The sequence below is a fragment of the Chionomys nivalis genome, chromosome 13 (genome assembly GCF_950005125.1).
Source record: "Chionomys nivalis chromosome 13, mChiNiv1.1, whole genome shotgun sequence".
NCBI lineage: Eukaryota > Metazoa > Chordata > Mammalia > Rodentia > Cricetidae > Chionomys > Chionomys nivalis.
The window spans coordinates 46,961,888-46,979,486 of NC_080098.1; positions in this window are offsets into that span (position 1 = coordinate 46,961,888).

The window sequence follows — 17,599 nt, forward strand, 5'->3', positions numbered from 1 at the left end:
TGCACCAATATACTTATGATTAAATGATTTATGATTAAACAGCTAGGTAATATAGGACCTTATATGCAAAATATTTCCACGAAACTTCATCCCGTTTGTTTATCATTTAAAATTTTTATTTTGTGTGTATGCTGTATATGTGTGTACATGCTTGTGTGTGTATGTGAGGTATGTGTGTGTGTGTGTGTGTTTACATGTGTGTGTAGGCCAGAGGTTGATGCTAGTGCCGTTTTCTATCCCTCTCCGCCTTAGTTTCTGAGACAGGGTAATTCATTGAATCGGGAACTGTCCATTTAGCTGGCTGACTGGTGAGTCCCAGGGGTGCTCCTGTCTTTGTCTCCACAGCACTGGGATTACAGGCATCAGTTTCTTATGTGGGTACTGGGGATCTGAACTCAGGCCTCCATGCTTTGCAGCAAGCCCTTATTAACTGAGCTGAGCCATTTCACGGGTCTTGTTTTTCTTCCCACTCCATACCCCTTCCTTTCTTCTTTCTTTCCTTTTTTTTTGGAGATAAGATTCCCTTTGCATTCATGATCCCCTGTCTCAGCCTCCCAAATTGTGGAATATATCATACGCTGTCTCGGTCAGTTCACTCTTTGTTTGTTTGTTTTAACATAGAAAATATTTTCATGTGTTATATGAGCAAGAAACTTAAGAATAGTTTCTTGGGGATTAAATTCTTTTCTCTAATATTACCATGCAGTCTTAGTTATGTTTCCTGCTGCTGTGTGAAAGCGCCATGATCAAGGTCAGCTTGGAGAGGAAAGTGTTTATTTTATCTTATACTTCCAGGTAACAGTCCACCACTGAGGGGAATCAGGGCAGGAACTCAAGCAAGGCAGGGACCTGGAGGCAGGAACCGATGCAGTGGGCCCTGTTGTGGTTGGAGTGATGCTTGCTGTCTTACTTGCCATGGCTTTGCTCTATCTCTTTTCTTACAGAACCCAGGACCACCAGCCTAGGGATGGCAACACTCAGCATGAGCTGGGACCTCCCCCATAAGTCATTAATCAAGAAATTGCACCACAGGCTTGGGCATAGGTCAAGGTCTTTTCCTTCAGGAGATCCTACCGGCGTGAACCACCACAACCGGTGGAGGCATCTTCTCAATTGAGGTTCTTGTTTCCACAATGACTCTGGCTTGTGTCAAGTTTACATAAAATCAGCAGCACACTTGTATATTCCTTATAACTAAGCTACAGCCATAGAACTATATCTTAGGCTGCAACCTTCATAGAATTCTTTGGCTGGAACAGAGTAATTTTCTGTCACAGATCATCAGGAGGTGTCTTAGTCAAAACAGTTTTCCACTGGGCTGCAATCATGGAGACGTAATTATCAAGTCTTGTAATTTGTTAAAATTCTTCTTTATTTTCTTTTGGAGCCTTTTTTCATTGGCTGCATTTCCGCATTCTAAATTCCCATCTCTTTCTGTTAAAAAACAAAACAAAACTGTAGACAGATAATAGAGTATATTTGCGTCACATTTGTCTGTTGATTTGATTTCTTAATGATCTCTTTGTTCCTTTGTTTCTATTGCAAGGGTTAGCCTGTTTTACCAACCAACATGCAAATTTTTTCTAGAGGCCGGCCTCTCTAGTCCCATAGCAAAAGAATTTTGATCTTGTATAAAGCATTTGCATCTGGATGAAGGACTCCTACCAATGAAGAGGTTGCACCTGGATGCAAATCCAGGCAGACTTTGCTCAGAGGTGGACTCCAGAGGGGGAGGGGTCATCTTTGTGGTGTTAACATTATATCAAGACTGTGACCTGGTACTCAGAACAGGACTTGGGGAAGCCTTGATTTTTTTTGGGGGGGTGGGTTCCTGTCATGCAGATCTGCACTTGTGTATAGCCATTGGATGTTGATAGTCAAGTGCATACTGTCAGCTTAATCTGTCAATCATCTGGCCTTGCCCTCTTCCATTCGGAGAGGTTAACAGGTTCCCTGGAAGCTTGTTGGCGGCAGAGTAAACTTGAGCGAAATATGCATGAGAATTGTGTTTCTCAGCAGTAACCATGGACTTACCGGAGTAGTGGTTCTCCACCTTCCTAATCTTGGGACTTTAATACAGTTCCTCATAACATGGTGACCCCCAACCATAAGATTATTTCTTTGCTGCTTCATGATGGTAATTTTGCTACTGTTATGAATTGTAATGTGAATATCTGCTATGCAGGATCTCTGATATACGATTCCCCAGGATCGCAACCCACAAGTTGAGAACCCATGTAACTTGAGTCTTAAGGGCACAGAGATGGTACCTGCATCAAATTCGTCTTTGCTTGCTCTGGGGTTCACCATCTAGAGAAGATTGTCCTGGAAACAGTTTGGCTTGAATGGGAGGCTGGAGCCTCTGTTTCTTTTCCACCCATTGAAATAGGGCTCTTTTTTTGTTGTTGTTTTGTTTTTCGAGACAGGGTTTCTCTGTGGCTTTGGAGCCTGTCCTGGAACTAGCTCTTGTAGACCAGGCTGGTCTCGAACTCACAGAGATCTGCCTGCCTCTGCCTCCCGAGTGCTGGGATTAAAGGCGTGCGCCACCACCGCCCCGCCCTGAAATAGGGCTCTTTAGGATGTAAACCAGCACAATTTCATGAGGAAGAATAAATTCCAAGGAAGAAATACAAACAGTGAGAAATTACAGGGGGAAAAAAGATACAGTGTGTTCTTTGCTCCAACTTTTTAGAAGGGGGAAAAAAACCTATAATTTTCTCCAGAATTCAGCTTTGTGTTTTAAAATGTGAACCAGAGAATCATTTAGGACCCATTGCTCGCCCAAATCAAAGAGGAAATGAAGCTAGAAACATCTTATAAAGCATATCCAATTACCTGAGTATTATTTTACAGGTCTAAATAGAGAGAACATGATTTTAAAATTAGAGATGATAGCTCAATATGTTAATCTTGTCTAAAAATTAAATCAGGGCGCTCATCATAGCCTCTGTATTTTGCTTAATGTGATTTTACTAAATAGGGATTTTCAAGAGTGGTTCATGACTGCTAATGCAGTCATTATGCTGACAAAGTGTTACACACTGTAAGAAGGAAAAATTGAGCTGATTAGAAATTTTATCTAATTACATTGTGTCGTTTAAAAAAAAAAAGAAAAATGTCCAGGGGCTGAAGAGATGGCTCAACAGTTAAGAGCAGCGACTACTCTTCCAGAGGACCCAGGTTTGATTTCCGACACCCACAGGGCAGCTCATGACCCTCTGTACCTCCAGTCCCAGAGGATCCTACCCCTCTTCTGACCTCTAAGGACATCAGGCCAGCACATGGTGTGCAGAGGGATGCACAGCAAACACCCACACACATAAAGTCAAATTTAATGACAGCAAAAGAGCACCCACGTGCTGGTCAAACTGCAGAAGCATAACAGCTGAAGATGTGGCCAGGAATTCCAAAGCCAGTTCCTTGGCTTTCTCTTCTTGCACCCCAGGGACATCATGGGTCTTATTCTACCAGTTTTGCAAGATGAACCAAAGAGACCTCTCCATTTTAAACACCTTCTCCGGGGGCTGGAGAGATGGCTCAGCGGTTGAGAGCACTGGCTGCTCTTCTGGGGAACCCGGCCCTCACGTGCTTCTTCCCCACCTCCTGGAACTCCAGTTCCAGAAAGATCTACATCCCTGTGTTCACAAGCCCATCCCCCTCCCAATACAGAATTAACATGAAACCAGTCTTTGTAAATAAAGTGAGTACCTCTACAATAACTACCATCCTATTGGGCTTTAAACTCCTGGCAAACCTCTGAGTAACTTCAAGGAGCTCTGGAGTTCACTAATGCAAGCCATGTGTATGCTTCTCTATTCCTATAGCGGTCACCACGGTGATTGACAGAACTTCTGTTTTCATGGTAACTTTCGGTATCCCCAATTGTGAGACAAACATGTAAAACAATGGACTCTCATGCTTGAAAAATTGAAAACTTCTTAGAAACGGAGAGTAGAACTGATCGTAACAGAACAAATTTCAATGTAAAGTTCCTGTGTGCCTCTGAACGCTATAGAATCAGAGGAATTACCCAGTTTTCAGAAGGGCCTGTGTGTCTGTGTACACAGGAGTGCAGTGTATTAGCGCTTGTGGGGCTGTGGGTAGGGGTGGGCACATTCCAGTGATCTGTTGAGATGGAGTCCTTGAGCAGCTTAAAAAACCGAAACTGTGGTCAAAGGACCACACTGAAGTTTAGCTGTCAGCAGCAGGTTGCACAGGTCAGAATGGAGGTTTCAGTCGGTCAGTCAGTCAGATTCAGGAGAGGACTCAGTGAACCTCATCCAGTTCCACCTCCTTTGACCAAGCTGAGCAATAGTTCTTCACTTTGGTTTGGTTGCTGGGTCGGGTAACCAGAGCAATCCGAGAAGGGGCCAGCTAGAAGCAGATCCAAAGGAGGACTGCCCAGCCCCTCCCGGTGAGAACTACCAAGGTGCAGGCAGGGTCTCCCAGTCCCTCTGATGAAAACAAATCTGTAGTCTAACTGTCAGCACCAAATGGAGGAGGGGGGCTGGGAGGAGGAGAAGGAAGGGGGAAAGGAGGAAGAGGGAGGAGGAGGGGGAGGAGGAGGAGGAAGAGGAGGGTGGGCATTGCTGTTCACAACAAACAGCCAAAGCTGCCTACTTCACTTGAAGTGGGCAGATAAACCCATCCATTCATTGCAAGTTCCACACAGAAGTTTTTATTGTTTATAAATAATTACAGCTCCCTTTCATGTTTCCGCATTCTGGGTCTGAGGAGAAAAGAGAACCGGGCCTGTTAACCTTTACCGACAACGAAGAAGCATTTATGGCCAGCCAGGTGCGTATCCTGTATCTAATCTCTGCTTGCGTCTGCTTTGCAGCAGCTGCAGCAGTTGGAGGGAGTTAGGGAGTCATTAAATACCAAGGAAATGTTTATACCAGCACTGTCCTGAGCTGGGCGGGTAAGAAAAGTTTACTAACTGCTTTCTTTGTGGAAAGAGTCTCAGAAAAATCCATGCATACCAAGATCCCAGCAACAGGAGCAAGATAAAGTGACCCTTTCGGGGACCCGATGGGAGCTGGGGAAGACTTGGGACTGTTTTTCTTTTAGCACTGTGACAATAAAGTTGCAGAAGCCCTTAAGTGACTTTTTCTGCACTCCCCCAGTTCCTTGTGAGCAGGAGACTCGGGGTACTCAGAGGCAAAGCAGTCATTTGAAAAATGCCACATCTGAAGAAAAAAAAAATAAACTTAAAAACTTAATTGTTGTTTTCATCTCTGGCTAAGGAGATTGAAAAGGTGAATCGTGTAATGTGAGGTCGAGAGCAATGGGATCTCAACGAGAAAAAAATACAAAAGAAAAGGAACGTCAGCGTGAGCTGTTCCAACAGCGTAAGGAGAATAATAAACACTGGCCTGGAGGATGAGTGCGATCCCAGTTCTAGGACTATGTACTCGGTGCACGAGGCCCCTGAGCCGCACCCACTGTCTACATTGGTGCAGTGAGAAGTGACCGTCATGATCGCCATTTTCCAAACGTTTACTGACCACACACCATCCTCTGAGAGTAAGAGTCAGCACTGTATCCACTGGACAGAAAATAAGGCCGTACTTTGGTCTAATAAGCAGTGACCAGCAAGCCTGAGCCACATGTCACAGTTCAATCTCTAATTCTCGTCCGCTCAAGCTTTTTTTTGCCTCCAAGTATTTTTATTATGTGTGTGTTCATGTTCATGTGTGTGCATGTGTGTGAGTGTACGAGCAGGGGCTGAGTTGACATGCAATATCTTCCTCAATCATTCTCTACATTCTGTTTTTTGATTTTTGTTTTTGTTTTCTATTTTATTGAATATATTTTTTTCATACAAAATATTCTTTTTTTTTGTTCTGTTTTTCTTCAGCTATATATTTTTCTCTGCTCCTCTCCCCTTCTACCCTCTCCCATGGTCTCCTTGCTCCCAGTCTACTCAGGAGATCTTGTCTTTTTCTAATTCCCATGTAGATTAGATCCATATATGTTTCTCTTAGGGTCCTCTTTGTTGTCTATGATCTTTGGGATTGTGAATTATAGGCTGTTTTTATTTTATTTTATTGTGTTATATCTAAAAGCCAATTATCGGTGAGTACATATATTTGTCTTTCTGGGTCTGGGTTACCTCATTCAATATGAAGTTTTCTAGATCTGTCCATTCATGCAAAATATTCTTAAATCTGTTCCCCAGTTCTTCTTAGATCCTTCCCCACTTTGCCACCCACCCAAATCCATAGTCTTTCATTAGAATGCCAACAGGTATCTGAAATAATAATATTAATAAATAAGATAAAATAAAAACAGACGTACCAGAATAGGACAAAACAAACAAATAAACAGAAGAGAAAATGCCAAAGAGAAATCTCAAACACATATAGACATGGTAACACACCTATTGGCACACACAGAAATTCCATAAAAACACAAAACTAGAAACCATAATATATACTCAAAGGACCTATAAGGTTAAAAATGAGGTTCTGAAAAAAGCACCACGTGACAACAATCTCTAGAACTGCCATCGAGTTAGTTTTGTATTAACCATCTACAGCATGGGGTTTGGTCTTAGTGGTGGGTTTAAGTATCAGGGTAACCATCGCCACATAAAAAGATTTGGGCAATGTTCCTCCTGTTTTTATCTTGAGGAATAACTTGAGGAATATTGGGGTTAGCTCTTTGAAAAATCTGGTAGAATTCTACACACAGTTTGAAAGGATGTGCTCTGAGTTCAGAACTCAAAAGGTTCTCAGGAAAATAAAATAATAAAGTGAATCTCTTGTATAGCATTCAAGAAGGTTACATTAAAATCATACCCCTAAGCTGAAATATCAACTCTCTACAGATAGACTGTGAGGAGTCCTTATGAACAACACCCATAAAATACTTAAAATTTTTGTTTACCATGAGAGCACTTCAAGCAATAAAAATAATATTTAGAGCTGATCATAATGGTAGAAGCCTACAAACCCAGCTCTTGGGAGATAGAGACAGGAGGATCAGGAGTTCAAGGCCAGTCTCAGCTATATAGGGATTTGAAGCTATCCTGGGCTATGTAAGACTCTGTCTCAAAAAGCAAGGGAAATTAAACTATAGCTAATATGTAATGAATGTGCAGTTCTTGTCTAGTTCTGATAGGAATCCTCTGAGATAGGTTGTTACTATAAACTTCATCTTAGTTTTTGAGAAAATTAAGCATTCTAATTAGCTTGACCCAAGACCTTGTGCTAGTGAGTTGATGAGGGTTTGACACCAATGCCAAGAGTCCTTATAATTTTCCTATATTATAGTACTTTTCAAAGATAAGTAATCTGTCGACTAACAGAAGCCAATTCAACTTTAGACTGCATGAAAATAACCACAGTATCTCTGTGTAGAAAGACGGGTGTGAGGGCTCATCTTCATTGTCAACTCAACTGGATTTAGAATCACCTAGGAGACACACTCCTCTGGGTATGGCTCTGAGGACGTTTTCAGGAAAATTTAACTGAGGAGGGGAAGACCCACCCTACATATGGATAGATTGACTCAAAAGACTCTCAGATTTACTAAAAAGAGAAAAGAGAAGGAAGCCAGTTGAGGAGCAGTGTTTATCTTTTTCTGCTTCCCGAATGCAGACACAGTGTGGCCAACTGTCTCACGCTCCTGCCGGCATGTCTTTGTGCAATGGTGTGTTTTTATCCCTGGAACTGTAAGCCAAAATAAGCCCGTTCTTAAGTTGCTTTTGTGAGTTATTTTGTCATAGCAACAAGGAAAAATACCTAATACAATGCTAGCCTCTGCCTTTTCTGACCAGAACCGTGTCCAACATTATTGTTCTCAACCCTAAAACCTCTCCTCACAGAGGCAGTTCCTTCCCACAGAGCACAGCCTTAGTCATCTGGCTCAGGGGAAGGCTCCAGGCCAACTCCTCTGCCTTGCCTTTGGCGTCATCTCCTGTCTTCTCCAGAATGCCATCAGATGACATATCTGTCTGCAAAATCTCCAATTTATCTCATTAGAATTAATTTTTTCTTCAGTCATAAAAATTTTCTGGAAAAGGTGAAAAATAAATAATCTCGCAAAAGCTCATTTGCATATGTGCACACTTTGTAAAATACGGCCTCTATTGAGCCCTCGTGAATCATACTGCTTAAAATCATAATTAAGCTGGCCAAGGTGGTGCATACTTTAATCCCAGTATTACAGCAGGCAGAGGCAGGGGTTCTCTGTGAGTTAGAGGCTAGGCTAGCCTATGTAGTGAGTTCCAGGACAGAACTATGTGGAGAGACCCTGCCTCAAAACAAACAAACCAATACAAAAACCAAACAGAACACTTAAAATCTGCTGTACTCACCTTTTAAAAACTTTATTGATGTATGTATTTGATGCCTGTGCACACGGGAATTTGTGTGGGTACATGTGTGTGCCTTTGCAAGTACATGGAGATGCGGAGGCTGGAGGTTAACCTTGGATATCTTCCTGGAACACCATCCATCTTAATGTTGTGAAGCAGGTTCTCTTCATGACCCTACAGTTCACCGAGCAGGTGAGGCTGGCTAACCAATGAGCCTCGGGGATCTGCCTGTCTCTGTCTCCCCAGCAGTGGGACGACAAATGCGTGTCACAATGTCCAGCATTTATACGTGGGTTCTGGGGATCAAACTCAGATCCTCTAACTTCTACTGCAAGCTCTTGACTAAACCATTTCCCCATCCTGTGTCCACTCTTCCCATAAAGCCTTCTAGATTTCTCAAGGTATTGAATAACCCCAGCCATTGCAAGATTCCTCTTCCTCCTGTCTTTCTAAGTCTAAGATACTTACCAACCAGGTGCTTGTATGTTAGAATTTGTTCATTTATCTAATGTGCATGCAAAAAGCATTCATGAATCTAGTTAGAAGTCTAGTTTTTACAAATGCGCTCTCCTGCTAAATCAACATACCTTATAACTCATTATCAAAGGGTGACCTTCAACTCCACACGGTTTTTATCCCCTCTACACTGGTTTTCTTCTAGCACTATTCTTAACACGAGAAGGCTATGTCTGCTCTTCTATATGCAGACAGTAATTCCGGAGGCTGTAACAGTATGTAACTACGTGCCACACAGCCGGCGCTATGCTGCGTGGCAGGGAGAACGAAGACTGACTGGTCCCATTCTGAATTATCAGAGACATAAGCATTAGTGACAGGAAAGAACTAAGCACAGACAATCTTTTGTCACACTGAATCTGGGCTTTGATTGGAGTTTGCCAGCACCACACCCTCTGAAAATGGGATACACCTGAGACACTTTCATGAAGCACTTTGGGAATAGACAGTTTCACAAAAGCAATGAAAGTCATAAGTATCATTGGCATGTATAATCACGGTTCTGCCCATCTAAAAAGCTCCACACTGGTGGAGCTGCAAACAATTAGTGCTAATTTGAACTCTTTGGGTTGCTTCTCAGACAGTGATTAGGGTAAGCAGTATCTTTCAAGAATGATTCCAAAGACGGACGTGAGATACTGGTCACCTTAATATCCTGTTAAGAAAAAAACACTATTATTTATATAAATACATTTTTTTGTTTGTTTCTTTTGTTTGATTTTTTTTAGCTCTTTACCTCTCAGCCATTTTCAGAGCATGATTAGAATGAGGTATTGGAACGAGAAGCAGGGTCCAGGAGCCATGGAGACAGAGGGTGAGTAACCACAATCAACGAGATGAATTTAGAAGCTGTCTTAGTTTTTTATCAAGTTGACACAAACTAGAGTCATCTGAGAAGAGGAAACTTAATTGAAAAAAAGTCCTCATCAGATCGTCTTGTAGGCAACGCTATGGGGCATTTTCTTGATTGATAATTGATGGGGAAGGGCCTAGCCTGCTGTAGGCGGTGCCATTCCTGGGCAGGTGGTCCTGGGGTGATTGAGAAAGCAAACTAAGCAAACCAATAAACAGCATCCTCCATCCCTCTGCTTCAATCTCTGCATCCAAGTCCTGCATCCAGCCTGGATCTCCTTCATTGTGGACTAAAACCGGAAGCTGAAATAAACCCTCTCCTCAAGTTGCTTTTGGTTATGCTATTTTTTCACAATAATAGGAACCTAAAAAAATGGAGGCTCAAGCCGGGCGGTGGTGGCGCATGCCTTTAATCCCAGCACTTGGGAGGCAGAGGCTGGCGGATCTCTGGGAGTTCGAGGCCAGCCTGGTCTACAAGAGCTAGTTCCAGGACGGGCACCAAAGCTACAGAGAAACCCTGTCTCGAAAAACCAAACAAACAAACAAAAAAAATGGAGGCTCATAATTTCTCACCATGATAGGGAATATTTTAGTGTTTGGTTATTAAATGGCTAGTTCAAACTTTTTTTTTTTTTTTTTTTTTTTTGCTTTTGATTTTTTAAGACAGGATTTCTCTGTGTAACAGCCCTGGTTACCCTATAACTCGCTTTGTAGACCAGGCTGGCCTTGAACTCACTGAGATCCACTTGTCTCTTCTCCTGAGTGTTGGGATTAAAGGCGTGCGCCACGAACGTCTGGTTATTTCAAACTTTTTAAAGCATTCAATGCATGATGTGTTTCTGTACCTGTGATGATTTGAATGATAAAACTCTCTAGGCTCACAAATTTGACCGCCCCCAGGTAGTGGAACTGTTCAGGAAGGAGTGGGTGTGACTGTCACTGGGGGTGGACTTTGAAGTTTTAAAAGCCTTCAGTGGGCCCAGTCTCTCTGTACTGCCTGCCTGTGGATGAGGATGTAAGCTCTCACCTCTATGCTTTCTGTCTCAGTGATAAATGACTGACCCTTTGTAAGCAAGCCTTCAAACAAATACTTTCTTTTTTTTTCATTTTCTTCTTTTGAAAATAAGAGTTGCCTTGGTCGTGGTGTCTCTTCATAGCAATAGAACACTGACAAAGAACTGTTTCAGTTCTTTCTCTACTCACAAAATGTTTTCACTTCCACTGGTACTCCATAAGCCCTGAATAGTAAATGGTTTGCTCAGGGTCCACTCTCTCCTAGCTCAAGCATCTACGCCTATGCTGTATGCATGCACTTATAATTCAATCTCCGACTACCCATAAGTAAGAGAAGAGGAAACGGGGAGAGAAGAGCGTGAGGAAGTAGGACAGACTGACTTGCTATCAAAGTTAATGGAGGAAGGAGATAGTCATTCCTGGGAGACATTTTTCAGGCGTATCAACACGCTAGGAAGAACTCTACATTAAACATCATCCCAGTGCCACTGTATCTTTCTAAAGATAGCATTTATTAGCCAACATTTAAAAGCTAGAAACATCTACATAATATAGAAAAATAACAGCATGCATAGGTTCTTAAACTCATATGCTGGCCCTTTAGCATTATATTGATTGATTTTATTCAACTTGTTACAGAGTGGGATCGTTTGGAAAAAGGGAATGTGAATTGTGAAGATGCCCCCACCAGATCGGCCTGTGGGTAAGCATCATTGTTTTTCACTAATAATTGATGTAGGAGGTCCCTGTATGTTGTGGGTGGTGCAACCCTTGGGTCCTGAAGTGCATAAGACATGGTCTAAGCAAGCCAGGAGGAGCAAGACAAGAAGCAGTGTTCCTCCATGGTGTTTGCTTCAGTTCCTGATGCCAGGTTCCTGCCTGGGCTTCCACTGGTAATAGATAGTAAATAGTAAACCAAATTAACCCTTTTCTCCTCACGTTGCTTTTGGTCATCATCTTCATCATAGCAATAGAAGCCTAATTAAGGCAAGTATATTTTACCAAATAATATGCACGAGAGTTAAAACTGTTAAATAGAACAAAGGAAGAAGAATAGCCTGAAAATTATCCACAGTTTAAAGAACACTTTAGGGAACTGTTCTATTAGATATGTTTTCATTACAGGATCAAATAGCACACAATTATTTTTCTATTAGCTTACAGCCCCTTGCTATGCAATTATTCATTTGGTTCTATGTGGTTTATGAATTAGTACCCCTAAAGATCTAAATATATTACACAAAACACAGTGATTATCTTTAGAGTTACAGGGCTTCTCAAAGGGTAATTGCCATTTAATTTGCTAGGTCTCAATTTATGCCATGACCTCATGTTGAGCAGGAATTTACAGGGTGTCTTACATGGCTATTGGGGGGACCTTAAAATAGTATGTATGCTTAAACTATGGGAAATCCCATAGGAACAGGTGGGGATACAAAATGCTGAGTGCCGTGTGTTTGTGCATGCTCTGGATTCACACAGGGACTGTTTACAATCATGTGTTTACGTCATTGAATGCTCATGTAAGTATGTATGTGCATACATAAACTTACACCCACAGATGTCTTAGATCTCCCAAGGACTGAGCAGCTTCAGAAGACAGAAGAATCCTTGGATGCAGTTAACCCACAGCTAGTCCACTCAAAAAAGGAACTTATGGCAGGCATGGTGGCATGTACATTTAATCCCAGCACTCAGGAGGAAGACAGGCAAGCAGATCTCTATGAGTTCAAGGCCAGCCTTGTCTGCATACCAAGTTTCAGGCTAACCAAGGCTACACAGTGAGACAGCTACCTACTGTCTCAAAAAACTTAATTAACTAACTTACATTTGCTAGATTTGTTCTAAGGTCAAGTTGGGAAAAAACCTCTATAAATTTTTCAATTTCCTTTAAAAGCCAAGAAAAACAAAAGTAAAAGCAATTAAATGTAAGAAGTAAGATGGTGGGGTCGAACACGCGTTTAATCCCAGCACTGAGGAGGTAGAGGAAGGTGTAGCTCTGTGAGTTTCAGGTCAGCAGGAGTTACACACAGAAACCCTGTCTGGGGTCTGGGACTGGAAGGTAAGAAGTAAAAGCAAATATTTGAGAGGGTCAGTACAAAAGATACAGGAGACACATTATATATCCAGGCCTTTGACATTGCAACACGATGATATTTACTAAGTCCATGCTGGAGAACTAGGTAATAGACTTGCCAAAAACCCTCCAATTTCTTAAATGCTGCACGTAGCTCTATGTCTCTGGGCCTCCTAACAGCAGAGTACTCTGGGTTTACTTCAAAGTGCCTTGTGTTGTCACCTAGAGGACTGGACCCAGGAACGCCTGCAGATACCCAGATCTGGAGATGGCTCGAGTCCCTTGCACATCCAACGGTGGCATGTTCTAATGTTGCCTACGCACTCCCCATTGTCTCTGCCATACCTGGAACACCTGGTTCATTGTGACACAAATGCTCTGTGAGTGGCCATCATATTGTATTGTTTGGACTTATGACAGGAATAAAGGTCTGTATATGTTCTGTATGGACCCAGTTTTTCCTTATACTTTTGATCTGTAGTTAGTAGGATACAGATTGGGAACCTACTGATACAGGGTTAGAGGGTTCAGGTATTACGAAGTGTTACAACTTCTGGGAAAGGTAGACTATCTTATGCAGTGTTAGCTGTGATTTGGTGGATGCAACTCCATCTGGTTTATAAGAGCTCTTAGAACCATGAGACAGTGCTGTGCAGATGTTTGCATTTACACTGTTGAAAATGGGCAGGCAGGACAAGTGAGCTCCATCTAGAGTACTGAGAGCCAGCTTATCCTGCGTATCCCGGAAGTCAGATGCCACTGAGGGGACACTAACAGATGACTCTTAGAGACAAGATCTCTTCACCTACCGACACTCCAAGCCTAGTTTTTGGCTTCCTTCTGTATGTTCTCTCATCCTACCAAGATACTATCTCAAGCAAGCATTAATTTTTAGGAAATCCATATTAAACACCTGGCTTTTAATTCACCAGCCTGGTTCACCAGACCTGTGACAAGGATAGCGTGGCTTTTTCGAACTTCTGGATTTTTGTTGTTGTTGTTGTTGTTGTTTTGTTGAAGCATAGTAGTACCCAATTCCCTCATGGGAATAATAATGATCCTTTATATAAAGCACTTGAAATTTTCCCAAAGAAAGCCTGAGGACAGAACTTGTCACTGGAGGCAATGGGAGCCTAAAGAAGCTCCATTCATGTAACAATCATTTCACAATCATTATGTAGTTACAAGCATCATCCTGCATAAGCTAAACATACACTGTTTTTTCTTTTGCTCTACTAGGGATTGAACACAGAGCTTTATGCGTGCTAGGGAAGCACTCTGACAATGAACTAACATTCTCAGCCCCATACTTTTTGTTACTCCAATGTAAAATTAAAAAAAATCTATGATGCATTGACTATTATTTTTAAGAGTGGAAAAAATTGCTGGGCAGTGGTGGTGCATGCCTTGAATCCCAAAACTCAGAGTCAGAGTCAGACAGATCTCTGAGTTCAAGTCCAGCCTGGTCTACAAAGCTCATTCCAGGTCAGCCAGGGATACACAGAAAAAACTAACAATAGTCTTTGGGGTCCAGCCCCAAGAATCTCTTTAGGGTTCAAATTGGATACTACAACAAGCAGTTAGGACTTTTTCCTTTGGGTATCTGAAAGCAAATGAACAAACTCTCTCCTTATGTGTTTTTCCAAATCAGTCTCTTTATTGTTCTGCCTCTATTCTAATTGTTCTTTCCTACTTCTAATTCATCCTAGCTTCTTCTGCTAGTTCTTCTTCTTCTTCTTCTTCTTCTTCTTCTTCTTCTTCTTCTTCTTCTTCTTCTTCTTCTTCTTCTTCTTCTTCTTCTTCTTCTTCTTCTTCTTCTCTATCGTAAAAACTCTTCTTCTTCCAGGAGTCTTGAAGCAATAAGAAAATTACAAGAGTGACCTCTCATTGGCCAAAATCACATTCCTAGGACAAGCGATCGGGAGTTGAGCTATTTCCGTGGAAGCACAAGAGTCCAAGGTTACGGGAGTAAATCTGTAAGTAAGACCAGACGGGGGGCACAGTGCCCGCTGACAAACTTTGAGACATAGGTCTATTGTTAGCAGACCGGCAAGTGAAGAATTGGCATGCTTTTCTTAGGGTGCCTTGTGTAGCAACCTGGTTAAACATCCGTGACTCTGACCTTGTGCATAGCTGTAAGGTTTTAAACTTATAATCTATTTACAAAAAATCCTTTAGTCAAGTTTGAACTTGCTCTGAGGTAAAAGTAAGCTAATTGTGTGCAGTTAGTCTGAGCAAAAGAACAAGGCAGCCTTTTAAGTGCCCACAGTCCTGGTGTGACAAATAGGTCTAGTTATGAAGCATGTCTCAACAGATAGTCTATACCAAAATTATATATCTAAATGGAAAGTCATCTTGCTGACCATCCACAGATATATGTGTCCATAAGATTGAGATGCAATCATGAGATTACATATACACATCACACGAGATTACATACTGCAATGCAGGTAGTGGGGAAACACCAAGCTGTTTTAGCTAAAGTGAACAACAGTTTCCAGATTTGAGGGTCCTGCAGGCCTTGCCTGGACAGGATTAACCTTCATCAGTGTCACTCCTCTGGTGGGTGACATCTGAATTCTCAATTGCCATATGCTGTATATTTCCACGGCTCTGACAGAAACCCTGTCTCAGACAAACAAACAAACAAAGAGCTTCTGTCGTCAACTCTGATATCATTTGATGGGTAGTTAGTAAGCTGTGTAAATGTCTAAACCTCAAGTGGGTGGTCCAGGAGACCACAGACTGCAGAAGGAGGCAGGGCATGGAAAACAGAATGGAAAACCCACAGAAAGAGGAGGCCTACAGCTTGGGTACCGTGGACTGATACGGCTTTTAGTAAGAGGAAGGTGACGCATGTACTACTTCATCTGAAAGTGAGGTGTGCAGGGTTGAACATCTTTTACCTCTCTCAGTTTATGGAAACGACTGCCCAGTTGTGCTCACTTATAATAACGACACAGACAGCATTTTCTGTTCTTTTTTGGGGAACTGCCTTTGAGTTGGGTACCACATTCCTCACAAGGTTTATGCTTCAGTGGTTAGACCAGGATGGGTGAAAGGAAGGGAATTTCTGTACCACCCTTTAGTAGCTTCTCTTCCCTCAGCTTTGGTGTCAGTCTTGCTTTCAGCAATGCTCACTGCGGGGAAACTGAAAGGGCAGTACAGAACCTGGGGCTCATTCTGTGGGCATCCAGCAGTGCCGCATTTTCCAAACAGAAACTGGTGGTACAGCCATCTGTTCTTTTCACAATCTTCCTGCCTTCCTTAAAACATCTCTGCATTATGGATAATACCTAACAAAGCATAAACTCCACATGAATAACTGCTATACAGCACTGTTTTTTACAAAAGACAAGGGGGAAATATCTATATGTGTTCAATATGGATGAATTACTTTCTAAATATTTTTGATTCAATGTTCATTGTGTCTCAGTTTCAGAACTTGTGGATACAGGGGACTGACTATAAGATTGATCTGATCTCTCTTTAATCTCAAAGTCATGTTGCCTTACATCCACCAGCAATTATCATTCGGATTTATAGAACAGCATCAGGTCATCCACTGTCCAATAGGATCAAGAGTTGTAAGGCCAATTTCTATTCTCTAGAATCCCAAGTTGCTCATGTATAGTGTTATTGTTTGTTGTCTTTCTGTCTACAGTCTCTTAAAAATGTCTTCCCTCAGGACAAATGTGTTGGTACTGATAATTTCTATCAAATATGGTGGCCAATTGAAGAAAAGGGAAGAAGGAAGGGAAAATAAACTTGGCTTCAAGCCATTGGGAGTCATGAAGTGTGAGAACCTATGCTAAGGCATTTCATGAAACATGAATTCAAGTTCCAAGACACACAGTGCTACTAGTCCTAGTTGACACACAGAAAGTTCAGCCCCAGAGAGTGAATTAATTCACCCAAGGTCACAGATATTTAGTGTAGACGGGATCCAAGACCGGCTCTCTGACCTGAGAATGACACATTCAGACATCATGATTTATGTTTTTCATCATTCTGGATTATGGAACTAAAGTAAAGGATCATGAGACAACTTGGCATAATTAAATATTATAGAATACAAACCAGATGTGCAAAGAAAAACAGCTTCAAGTTGCACATTTGTCTGTTTCCGTGGTGTAAATGTTCACCTCATGGTTGAGTTTAATCCAAGGATGGTTTAGCACTGAGTAAAATTCCTGAACCTTTAAAAATGGTCTCTCTTGCCCACTGACATCAACATCCCAGTCACTTTAAGATTCTAATAGGAGGGAGTCAGAGGTAGGGATATGAAATTTGGGTCTTGAACTCTATGGCCTCTTTGCTATATAAGCCAAGCCAAAAGAATCATTTAGCATCCCTACTTCCTTGCCAAAGCGCCTCAGAACTTAGGAAGGTCTGTGTGGTGTGAATTAGTCAGTCTGGAAAGTGTAGTATTTCTTCTTAATGTGAAAATTGGGTATCTGCTAATAACTTGAACAAGGTCATTTTTAAATTTAATAAAGTTCAATACATAGAGTTTTCTTCTTTAAAGATTTATTTTTTTAGATTGATGTGTATGTGTGTGTGCGCATGTGTGGAGGACAGAAGTGTCAGATATCCACAGCTGCAGTCATTGGTGGTTGAGAGCCACCTGCTGTGAGCAATCCCATCCCACCAACCTCAAATATGGCCTCTATTCTTCCTTCTGTTCTGTATCTTTTTGTTTGTTTGCTTGTTTGTTTGTTTGTTTTGAGACAGGGTTCTTTCTGTAGTCCTGGTTGTCCTGGAACTAACTCTATAGACCAGGCTAGCTGTGAATTCAGAGACCCACCTGCCTCTGC